Genomic DNA, 12,906 nt, shown 5'->3' on the forward strand with positions numbered 1-12,906 from the left:
GAGTATATTTTGAAGTCATGTGAAAGACGTTTAGGTGAGAACAATAAAAGTTTGTTTTTTGGGGATTAAGTAGCAATTGTGCTTCATTTAGCCAGATTTCAATAGAGGTAAAGGCATCTTGTGTTATTTTTAGGACATGTTGAAAGTTATTTGACGAGGAGATAATGATGGAATCATCAGCATCATACCTCCCAACCATACTGAATTACTTGGTTTTTACTGAGTTTTGGGGTCCAGATAATGGGGTGCCAAGATTCCCAAGTGGCACCCCTTCATTTCCGATTTTTTTCCCAGCTTTTTTTTAAATCTTTTTGTTTCGCTTTTTGAGCTGACGTCATCATGTGAGCGATGACGTCAGCTCCGTCAGCCTGTCGGAATTGAGCTCAAGGGCTCACTTCTGGCTGGCTGCTTCACTGTCTGTTTGAATGGCGTGAGCGGGAAGGATTGCTTATCTGAGTTTAAACGAATGCTGCAGAGCTCATGAACAATGGAGTTATTAGCTTCAGGAACCGCTGCTGCAAGTGGAGCTTAGTTTAAGGTATAATTAGCTCATGAATGGAGCTTAAGGTATTTCCTTCCTGCTTAAGGTATTTCCTTTAGTTATTAGCTTCTGGAACTGCTGCAAGTATGGTATATATTTTTATCTGGCTGTAGAGCTCATGAATATGACTTGAAAACACAGAGCCTAGTTTAAGGTATTATTAGCTCGTGAAAGGTATTTCCTTTCTGCTTAATGTATTATTAGTTCATGAAAGGCATTTCCTTTCTGCTTAAGGTATTATTAGCTCATGAAAGGGGTGTGTGTGTGTGTGTGTGTGTGTGTGTGTGTGTGTGTGTGTGTGTGTGTGTGTGTGTGTGTGTGTGTGTGTGTGTGTGTGTGTGTGTGTGTGTGTGTGTGTGTGTGTGTGTGTGTGTGTGTGTGTGTGTGTGTATGTGTGTGTGTGTGAAAATGCCCTCAGGTGAATACACCTGGTGGCTTTAGGTACTCAGATTCAAAGCCTCTAACTTGGGTGCATGTAAAAAGAGCCTAAAGTCCCTAGCCACCACCACTTGTGAATTTCTTATAGGTTCATAGGTTCATAGGTAGGTACTAGGCTATCGGCCCTAGGGCCCATACAAGCCTAGCCAAAAAATGTACCCTGGCTTTTGCCACCCAAGAAAATAATTTTCCTATGCCCCTGTCGAGCAGAGCCACAGAAGTGATCCCCGGGGTGAATTTCCCATTTCCCATCCAATCATCAAGATTTTTCTTGATGAGTGATAATGAGGAGCTCTGTTTGCCATAGATAGGTAGTCTGTTCCAGAGTATGGGAAGTCTCTGGGACAGGAATCTATTCCTCCAGCATGTTCTGTTTATTGTGGTGACAAGGTTAAGGTCCCTAGAGCGTGTAGCTCAGAGGGATTGGGATTTCTTTAAGTGGAGCATGTCCAACAGCTTTGGGTTTGACATAGCTTTGTATGTTAGGCAGAGATCGCCCCTGAGTAGGCGATATGCGATGGAGTAAAGCTGTAGTTTTTTAAAACGGTCTGCATAGGGCATCTGTTTGAGGCCAGTAATACTCTTTGTGAGGTATTTCTGTGGTCTTTCCAGTTGTTATAGATGTCTTGTGAGGTACATACCAAAAGGGGCGTTGTACTCTATAATGGGTCTAATGAGTGATGAGTAGAGGGGAACAATGACCTCTTTTTTTCTGGATGAGAATCCTTTTGTGATGAGATGAGCCACATAGAAGGATTTCCTGACCACTGTGGTGATGTGATTATCAAAGGAGAGACTACTGTCCACCTGTGTCCCAAGATCTTATCACATTTTCAGCATTAAGTAGACTACCAGCTATGTGGTAGTTCATGGGTACAGAGTTTTTACCAAAGGGGATGACAATACACTTTTTGGCATTGAGCTTCAGGCCATGGCTTTGACACCAGGAATCTGTCTCAATGAGGCCCTTTTGTAGTTTGTCCACATCGTTAGGAGTTTCGATTGTGGCTCCTAGTTTGCAGTCATCTGCAAACTTTGTTAGCCAAAGACCTTCTGTGTTGGCCTGCACTTCAGAAGTAGACACCAAACAGGAGAGGACCCAGGACTGAACCCTGTGGTACTCCACTTGTCACTGGTCTGATGTCGGATTTGGAATCCACTACTTTCACAGTATGGCTTCTGTCCATGAGCCAGTTGGCAACCCATCTTATGACATAGGGATTTATACCTAGTTTAGTGAGCTTATCTATAATTCCAGAGTGGGGGATGGTGTCGAAAGCCTTGGCGAGATCTAGATAAGCTGTGTGAACCATTTTACCATCATCTATGGCTTTGGTGACTGCTTCAAAGAAGTCAATCAGGTTTAGGAGACATGATCTGCCTTTTACAAATCCAAACTGAGTAGGGTTCAGAGTTTGGAGATTACCAGTGTCTTTGTTTATGAGTTCCATGGTGATACGTTCCATGGCCTTGCAGACCAGGCTCGTCAGGCTAATGGGGTGGTAGTTCCCGGGGTCTGTCGTGGCTCCCCCTTTGTGGAGTGAGATAACTGTTGCTGTGCACCATTCAGTGGTTACAAAGCCTGAGGTGAGGCTATGATTGAACATGGTACTTAAGTAGGGTGAAAGTTCATTCTGTAGTTCGTGTAGAATGCAGCCTGGGATATTGTCAGGTCTCATGGATGCTGTGTTCTTGGCTTTGAAGAGTGTGTTTTTTACCTGTGCAGCCGTGATTATAGGAACTTTGCATTCTTCTGGTATAGAGATGGGCCCTCTAGGGGGTGAGAGGGGGGGTAAAGTTAGCACTGAACCTATCTGCTAGGATGTTGGCAATATCAGTTGGTTCTGTATATTTAGTGCCATTATGCTGTAACTCAGAGCAGATCTGAGTGTTCCCATTTAGATTCTTGACATAGCTATAGAATGCTTTGTGGTTGTCTTTAGAGTCAGTGGCAATTTTGTTTTTGTAACTAGCTTTGGAGGATTTTATGAGAGATCTCAGCTTCTTACTGAGGTTGACCAGGGAGTTCTTCCAGTCATGGGATTTTACTCTTTTTTGCAACAGTTTTTTTTTTTCTGTTGTAGAGTTTGTTTATGGCAGAGGACCACCAGATTGGCTTCCTTTTTTGGAGGATAACATCTTGGTTCTATTAGGGATAGCATGATCCATGCACTCGTTTAAGTGCTTATAAAGTGCATTTGTGTAGGATTCAGCAGTCATACCTCTATTGTCCGTCTGCATGGGTGTCATGAAGTTTGCCACTTCTGTCTTAAGAAGTGTGAAGTTGGCTTTTGAGAAGTTTTTTACGATGGTTTCCCTAATTGGGGCTGGGGGTGGGATGTGGATGTCTAGGCTGATTAGCTTGTGGTCGGATCTGACCAACGAGGAATTGACCTCTGGTGTGGAACACCGGTTTCCCATGTTGGTGATGACCAGGTCCAGGATATTGCTGCCCCTGGTGGGGGTGTGAATAAGTTGATCCAAGGCATTGGAATTTATGAATTCTAGAAAACGTTGAGCAAAAGAGTTGGTACATGAGTAGTTTTCCCAGTTAATGGTGGGGTAGTTTAAATTGCCCATTATTAGGGTGTTGGGTTGTACCCTCTTCTTCTTCTTTTCCCAGTTAGGGGTCGCCACAGCAAATCACATGTCCGCTCATGATTGGCAGTGGAGTTTTACGGTGTCGAGTTGCCAGCCCGGCACCCAACCTTCCACAGAAGGCACACACATGCACACACTCACACCTAGGCCCAGTTTAGAATGTCCAATCTGCCTACAGCATGTCTTTGGAATGTCGGAGGAAACCTGAGCACCCAAAGAAAACCCACACCACCACAGGGAGGACATGCAGACTCCACACAGAAGGCACCCCAGCAGAGGATCGAACTGGAGAACCTCTTGCTGTGCGGCGGCAACACTAAATGCTGCACCACAGTGGCTGCCCACTACCACTTGTGAATTTATGCCTCATATTTTTGTTCTGTTCCTTACTAAATCTGTGGATTGCAGGATATTTTGTGACAAATCACTGAAGGATTGAATTCACTAAATGAAAGGCATTTGAATTTCAGACTTCATATTCTTCAGAAAATAAATGGTAACACAAAACCTTTTATTCTAGCAATTTTCTAAGTTTATAAGATCAGTATTTGAAATGTGTCCCCATTTTGGGGCAGTATTCCCCCCATTATTGGCTTTGTCTAGGTTTTTTGTGCTAAGACATTGAGAACTATTGTGAGAAGTGAGAACTGAATTTACTAAATGATAGCCATTTAAGTTTCAGTCTTTCTTTCAGGAAACTGTTGATTTGGTATAGTGGTATGTTACTCTGACTGTAGTGCACAGGGTACTGAGGCCAAGGCTTGGCAGTGAAATGCATGGTAGTAACACAACATTTTATTCTAGCAACTTTCCAAAATTATCAAACAATGTTTAAAACGTGTCCCTGTTTTTTGAAGTTTTGACCCCCCCCCCAAAAAAACTGAAATTGAAAATAAATAAGTGCGAAAAGCTGTGCAAGATGCCTATGGCTTACACTACTGTTGTTATATTTTATATATACATATACATACATATATATATATATATATATATATATATATATATGTGTGTGTGTGTGTGTGTGTGTGTGTGTGTTCTGAATTGGGCAGTTTAGTCATTATTGGTTTATACATTTTGTTTCATTGCCTACTGGAAAAATGTTCAAACAAATTTAAAATGTACTCTAGCTTAAGTCTAACAAGTGTATTGTATTATACAAGGAATATAATTTAATAAAGTCAGGAAGGTGTATCAAAGAACAGATTTATGTTTCTTGTTTTGTGTGCAAGGGGCCTATGATTTGAAAACAGCCCAAAGGTAATCTTTATCCACCACTGGCCAGATGCATTTTCTTTGGATGTGGTGTAGGTTTCAATGCTGTTCCAATGAATGTGAGTTTCAAGGGCAGAACAGTTTTTCATTGTGAGACAGTATTGCTTTGTTTATCAGATATCTATTAGTAATGAATAAAGAGGACCAGTGGAGTGAATGCTCAACGGAACAACAAGCTCAAAGATAATGGTTAAAAACAAACACCGCTGAGCAAAACAATGGAGGATTGCAGTCTCATTTAAATCACAAGTAGCTCCTAAATCCAATAGCCAATGATGTAAATAATCCAAGTGCAGGCGAAGTATGTAAAAAGCAGGTTTATTAATAAAAGGAGGTGAGCGCTTTCGCATAAGCTTCTTCAGACCTATACAACTAAACTATCTATAAACATCAGTTTAAAAAGCCAAAATGGCGCCAAAATCCTGTCCATTATTTAAAGGCACATAGCTCATTAAAAATATCAAGTAAAAAGTCATATATAAAATGCCTATACATCATTATAAAACAGGACGGCATTTCAAGACAAAACCATTCATATTCATATCCATTATTAAAATAAATGAATCAAAAGTATGTGTGACAAATGGGGGGGGGGAAATAATAACACAACTATCAAAGCATTAACAGAGCATCTATGCATATAAAGGTTCAAAAGACCCTACTGGCCACAAAGTAAAAACTCTTCATAGCCTCTTAACATCTTTTGGACAATAACCTTCTTGATTTCAGCAAAGGTCATGGGGAACCCTTCCATTGAGACCTGGGGTGATGTCTGCCCTAAACTTAATAATCCAATGGATTTCCTGGTCTCTGTATAATTGTTGATGTCCCTCTCCTGTATGTCCTTGAGATCTGTTCCAAGATCCTGAACTTAAAACGATGCTCTTGACCTTTGTCATTAGTATGTTTGGATAGTGCATTATGTGTAGTACCTCTCCTTGTGTGGTATATATGCTCACGAATCCTATCCCTCAGTGTCCTATTGGTCTTGCCTACATAGTAGGCTGGACAGACTGTGCAGCAGGCTAGATAGACTACGTCTCTGGACATACAATTGCCCTCGTCCTGATGTAGTAAATGCCGAACCATATGGATATTGGAAGACAGGGTCGGTTTCTATATATGAGCAAAAATTACATTTGTCGCATGTGGTCATGTAGGGACCCAACAAAGCAGGTGGATCATTGTGGACCCTTGGGTAGCAGAGCAAACTCTTTAAATTCTTTTTGTTCCGGTAAACGAATCTAGGTCGAGTACCTGTAAGGCTCTTAATGGTCGGGTCAACTGATAAAACATGCCAATGCTTAGAGAAAATGTCTTTAAGTGTACCTACATCCCTGGTGTAGAAGATGGGAAATGCAATTCCATTGTCCCTATTAGAACCGCCCTCTTGGCTATCCAAGCCATCACTGGCCTCTCCTGCATATATCTCAACAGCACCATCTGAGAAATATGGTTTCGCTCTGTCTATCCTCAGATCTTCAATGCCCGCCATCCCTCTGGAGATGTCTAAGTGGTCATAGCCACGTTCCCTCAGTTTGCTGCTAAGATCTCCTAATTCACATGCCAGATGACTGTCTAGGGGTGTATATCTAGACATCCGCATTGATTGTCCCTTCACTATGTTCTTGTATACATAGCCAGGATGCATGCTCGAACGATGCAGCAGTGTGTTCCTATAGCAGGTCTTGCGGTAGGGACAATGGAATTGCATTTCCCATCTTCTACACCAGGGATGTAGGTACACTTAAAGACATTTTCTCTAAGCATTGGCATGTTTTATCAGTTGAACCGACCATTAAGAGCCTTACAGGTACTCGACCTAGATTCGTTTACTGGAACAAAAAGAATTTAAAGAGTTTGCTCTGCTACCCAAGGGTCCACAATGATCCACCTGCTTTGTTGGGTCCCTACATGACCACATGCGACAAATGTAATTTTTGCTCATATATAGAAACCGACCCTGTCTTCCAATATCCATATGGTTCGGGCATTTACTACATCAGGACGAGGGGCAATTGTATGTCCAGAGACGTAGTCTATCTAGCCTGCTGCACAGTCTGTCCAGCCTACTATGTAGGCAAGACCAATAGGACACTGAGGGATAGGATTCGTGAGCATATATACCACACAAGGAGAGGTACTACACATAATGCACTATCCAAACATACTAATGACAAAGGTCAAGAGCATCGTTTTAAGTTCAGGATCTTGGAACAGATCTCAAGGACATACAGGAGAGGGGACATCAACAATTATACAGAGACCAGGGAAATCCATTGGATTATTAAGTTTAGGGCAGACATCACCCCAGGTCTCAATGGAAGGGTTCCCCTGCGACCTTTGCTGAAATCAAGAAGGTTATTGTCCAAAAGATGTTAAGAGGCTATGAAGAGTTTTTTACTCTGTGGCCAGTAGGGTCTTTTTGAACCTTTATATGCATAGATGCTCTGTTAATGCTTTGATAGTTGTGTTATTATTTCCCCCCCCCCCCATTTGTCACACATACTTTTGATTCATTTATTTTAATAATGGATATGAATATGAATGGTTTTGTCTTGAAATGCCGTCCTGTTTTATAATGATGTATAGGCATTTTATATATGACTTTTTACTTGATATTTTTAATGAGCTATGTGCCTTTAAATAATGGACAGGATTTTGGCGCCATTTTGGCTTTTTAAACTGATGTTTATAGATAGTTTAGTTGTATAGGTCTGAAGAAGCTTATGCGAAAGCGCTCACCTCCTTTTATTAATAAACCTGCTTTTTACATACTTCGCCTGCACTTGGATTATTTACATCATTGGCTATTGGATTTAGGAGCTACTTGTGATTTAAATGAGACTGCAATCCTCCATTGTTTTGCCCAGATATCTATTAGTGTTTGTGCATTGTGCTATAAAATGTAAAAATAAAATCCAAATAATCATTGTAGAAGTAAAGCAGTATGCATATACACATTAGTGTTTATAGTAAATGGAGCAAAATAGCTAGGCAATGGGTGGGGCATTGGAATGGCTGCAGGAGGACTCTAGTGCCATATTTTGGTTGTCTGTTCTTCAGTTTGAATTTGAAAGTTGGTATCCCACATTTCCATTGGAGTGGGCGGGGTTACACAATTATGTATGCAAATGTTACGTTAATCAGCATACAGATTTGTACCTATTTTTCATGGGCCTTGTCCAGATTTTTGATGTTTCCAGGTTGAGAGGTATGATCAGCATACTGAATAGGCATACTTTGAAGGGAAGCAGTATGAAGGCTATTCATGAGCATATTGAAGAGTAATAGTCCAAGAATGGATCCTTGTGGGACTCCTGTTTTATTAAGTTGGTATTGTGATAGACTAGTTTTCCACTTAACAAATTGCTGTCTGTTGATTAAATAATTGGAAAAACATTTATGAGTAGATTGACAGCATCCTAGTGTAGATAATTGTTGTAATAGCTTGAGATGCAATACTGTATCAAAGGCCTTTCATAGATCTAATAAGATTAGTGACGCTACTTGGCTGGATCCATGGCTTTATTCATAGATGTGATGTGTGCTTTGTGAAACCCATGTTGAGTGGGTGTGAGGAGATTATTGTTAGTCAGATATTTCAGTAGTTGAATATGTATAAATTTTTCCAGTAATTTAGATAAAGGGGAGATGATAGGGATGGGTCGATAATTTTTTAATTCATTGGTTTTTCCTCTCTTGTGTAAGGTGATCATGATAGACTTTTTCCAGAGTTTGGGAACTTCAGACTCCGTGCTGGATCTATTTATCAGGATGATAACTGGGTATGCTATTGATTCAGCATCAAGTTTTAAGTATTCTGATGGAAGGTTATCAGTGGAGTGGGAACAAGGTTTTAGTTTAAGAAGAAATGTATGTATTCATGAAATGGTAGCAGGTTGTAAAGAGAAAGTAGATGATGCAGGGAAGTGGAAGTTCCTTGGTAAGGTGAGGTAATAGTACTTGTGTAGTTATTAACTGATTCTTGTATACTGATTTTCTTTGTGGCTGGAGTATGTGTTAGGTGTGGGATTATTTAGTAATTTAACTGTCAATGAAATGGGAATTGAACCTGTCAGCTATTACAGCTGGATCTTTATCTGGGGCTGGTAAAGTGTTTTCTGTGGACCTGGGAGTGAGAAGTGTCAAGATAGTTTTCCAAATTTTGGGGGGCTTATTGATTTAGCTGGATATTTGATGAGAGAAGTACTTTTTTGTCAGCAATGATAAGTTTCTTTGCTTTATTCCAAAGTAAATTGGTCTCATTTTTATTCTTATGCCAGTCTTTCTAGGCTCACTCTCTATTTTGTAGTATTTGCTTTGTGGCTTTGGTTAGCCAGGGTGCATGCTTTATTTTAGTCCTTTTGGTTCAGAGAGGGGCTAGGCTATTAAGGGTATGTGACACTACTAACATCAGTGAGGGGCATTCATATAGGGAAAGGATAATAAATACACTCACAGTAAAGTACAATTTCCCTTAAGAGCACAGTCTGGGGCTAGTCTCTCCCTTTTCCTCCAGGTCCCCAGTAAGACTCCCCACTGGCACAGCTATAGGGTCCAGATTTCAGCCTAGTGAGAAACCTAAAACCTCCAGCACCTTCTCTGTTCAACCAGTGCTTCATGCCCCTGCCCAAGTAACGGGCATACACTTTGAGATAAGAGTTATATACAATCACACAGATACTCCTGGGAAAGGCTGGCACAGATTCTCCAGCTGTGCCCCTTTTACCCAGACTATATGGTAGAAATCACTGCCACCACCCAGCTAATATATATCAGCTACTCAAAGGCCCTTAAAAGGGTGTCCAGTTATTACTGTACAATATTATTATCCAAATGGTAAGTGCAACCTAGCAGTCAAGACTTATTTGGAGTGACGTGGTACAGTCTCACTACATACATGCAATGCACTCTTAGAGCTTAAATTATCTCTACACAAAACAGCCACAGTTGAAAGGTTTAAAAATATTTAATAATAAATAATAAAAACACAAGACAATACTTTTTACTACACAGTAGCAGTCAAGAGTTCAGAGATTACAAAGAAATACTTAAAATAATACCATAGAAAAGTTCTGACATCACAGAAGAACACTTAGTCTAATCTTCCTAATTCCTAGCTTTTTCTTAGAGGAAACACAGTTCTAAATAACTTACATATAGAAACAGGAAGAGTGGTGAGTTGAACATTCTCAAGACAAATGCTCTGAGCTCTCTGATTCTTTCTCTTTAAATTGATAACACAGAGCTGCTTCACATATTATTCTTCACACTTCTCTGGTGTTCCCAGTCTAACAGAAACTACATTTACATTCTTTACACCTGGTCAGAAACCAGACAAATAAAGGAAATTTATACATGCACATTCTAGCCATTAACTCTGGCTTCAAAACAATAGGCAGAATTCCTTCATCCAGACATATCGGAGCCAACTTTAAAGATAAAAGACAGTCATAAAATGCTTGACTTAGCTTTCTTCCAGCAGAGTGCACTGTTGTTACATTTTTGAAGTTTAACATTTAACCAACATTTTTCCTCATTTAAGAGAACAAGCCTTTAGCTTATATTATTATTTGCAAATGACAGAATTTTCAGCAGAATTCTATCTGGCTAGGCTGGCAGCCTTCACCTATCTTCACAGGGTGTCTAAGAAAACTTTGTTAAAATGGCTTATGGCATCATCCAGTTGTAATATTTTTAATAAAGACTAGTTTATAGTTTTTAGGATGTTGCTAAATAGTTGAGGTTCAAATTTGGTTAAATTTCTCAAAGTTTTATAGGTGTGGTATTTTAGCTGATGTGGGCTGGTCCAGTAGTAGGTATATGCAGGTAAGTGGCCACTTAGGGTATTTGGGAGTGTGCTAGAACTGGAATATATATGAGGGTCTGATACTATGATCCAGTGAAGTGTTGCACCTAGGAGATTATTATTTTATATTCTGGTTGTGGAGGTGATAAGTTGTGTAAAGCTGTGAAGGTTTATGCTATTTGTTGAAGAGTCAGCAATGAAATTTTGACAACTGATATTTATATCATCCATACTAATATAGTTTCACTGGTAATATTGTTGGTAGCCCAGGAGAGAAAGTCTTCAAGTGTGGGAATGTTTTGTCTAGAGAAAATATAAAATACTGCAGTACAAATTTGTTTAGACTCATTTAGCTGTAAAGATGCCAAGAAAATGTCTGCATTACTAAAGGATGGAACAGGTTAGGAGAGGGGTGATATTATGAAGGTATTACGATAAATTAGTGCTACACCACCTGCTTTTTTATGGGCTCTTTTGTTTCTTAGAATATTATATCATGAGGGACTATTTCTGTGTCTTGAATGTGTGGTTTTAACCAAATTTTAGTAACTGCTACTATATTTGGTGAGTAGTGTGCAAGCCATGGGTGAAATTCAGTAATTTTATTGCAGATACTATATATATGTATAGTTATTAGTGGCAGATTTTTTGAGGGAGTGGCTGAGGAGAGAGAGGTGACTGTGTAGGTCCAGGGTTGGGATGAATATTTCCACATTGTGAAAGTTTGAGGGGGGCATTTTTTAAATGGTGGAGAAGAGTAGATTTAGCAGTATGATTACAGATCATGTTAGGTATTATTTTGGGTTTAGTAGGGGTAGAAAGGAATTGGATTTTGGCAAAGTGAATATGGTTGTATTCAGTAAGGCAGGTGATTATGTAAGAGAAGCTATCTCTGCATGCATTGAAAGGTAATGCTTGGGTGAATGTTTTAATAGGTACAGGAGTTATAGTACCTTTGAGGGAGGTGGCTTGTGTCAGTAAGCTTAGTAAGGTAATTAGAGATAGAGTGATTGTAATAGAATATGAGGGAGATATCATGATGTTTTGTGATTATAGAAATATATTAGGTGTAGGAAAAGAGACAGTAAAGAAAAGAAGGAGGATTGTGAGTAATTAAAGTAAACTGGCTGAGAAGGTTTATATTGTCAGGAGAATCAACTATAGGAAAGTGGGGTAGTTGCAGTGTAGTCAGTGAAATATTAAAGATGTTAATTGATTGTGACAGGAAGTAGAATGATTATTGGCTGGTGTTGATGAGGGGGAGGAGTTATGGTTAATATAACTGTAATTGATTAGGGGTGGTTGGGAATGGGGTATGGTAGGGGAGCAAAGTGAGTCTGAGCATTGCAAGGGTGAACAGTGTGGGTAGAATCTAGATTTAGTGTAGCAAAAAAGAAAAAAAAAACAATCAGTGGCAAGTTGGATTTTGGGTAAGTTACTTCTGCACTGGTTAATCCCTGGCTCGTAAAATTGCAGATATTTTATATTTCAGCAATTTCTGGAAGATGCTAATTGTTTAAAACACTCTGTAGACTTTCCTGCTTAGGCAAGAGAAGGTACAACTAAAACAAGATAAAAATGAAATGAAAGGGGAGTTCCACTTGGGAGTAGCTTTCATCCCTAGCAGATTGCTCATTCACTAACAGTTAAATTGAACACTGTATGAGTGATGGAAAATCAGGAAATATTAGATGGAAAAAAATAGCTGGTGTGCAATCTTCAATAAGCACCTAAATTTAGTTTTCTTGGTCTTGCTTCACTTCCCATGATCCATGTCTGTCGTGTGTAACTAAAAGTAATTAGCCCCCCTCTCAGTGGAAGGAGGGGGACAGTTCACACAAAGGATGTCTATGGAGATTCTAAAGCATAAGTATGAATAAGATAGAGGAAAACAGACGTGTAGTAAGAGAAGAAAACCAGTGCAACACAATACACTGTTAAATAATTCCAACCGGCATTCTACATCATGTAGAGTTAAAATCAAACAGAAATTTGTACATCTGTACGTTAGACAAAACCTTACAAAGACAGTGAGCTATTAGAGTAATTCCAGTGGAAAATCAACAGTATAATTGATTTAAATTCAAGTAGCTCTTCTTGCCGACATATGTAAAGCTAGGACAACAACAAGACAAGTAATATGAGCATGAAGCATATATTAGTCTTTACCGTGAATGCAAATAACAAATGGAACTTATATTACAAGTATTTCCCCTCTAGTTCATATACTCAGGATAATGGT

The sequence above is a fragment of the Protopterus annectens genome, chromosome 1.part1 (genome assembly GCF_019279795.1).
Source record: "Protopterus annectens isolate FY-2018-M chromosome 1.part1, PAN1.0, whole genome shotgun sequence".
Classification (NCBI taxonomy): domain Eukaryota; kingdom Metazoa; phylum Chordata; order Ceratodontiformes; family Protopteridae; genus Protopterus; species Protopterus annectens.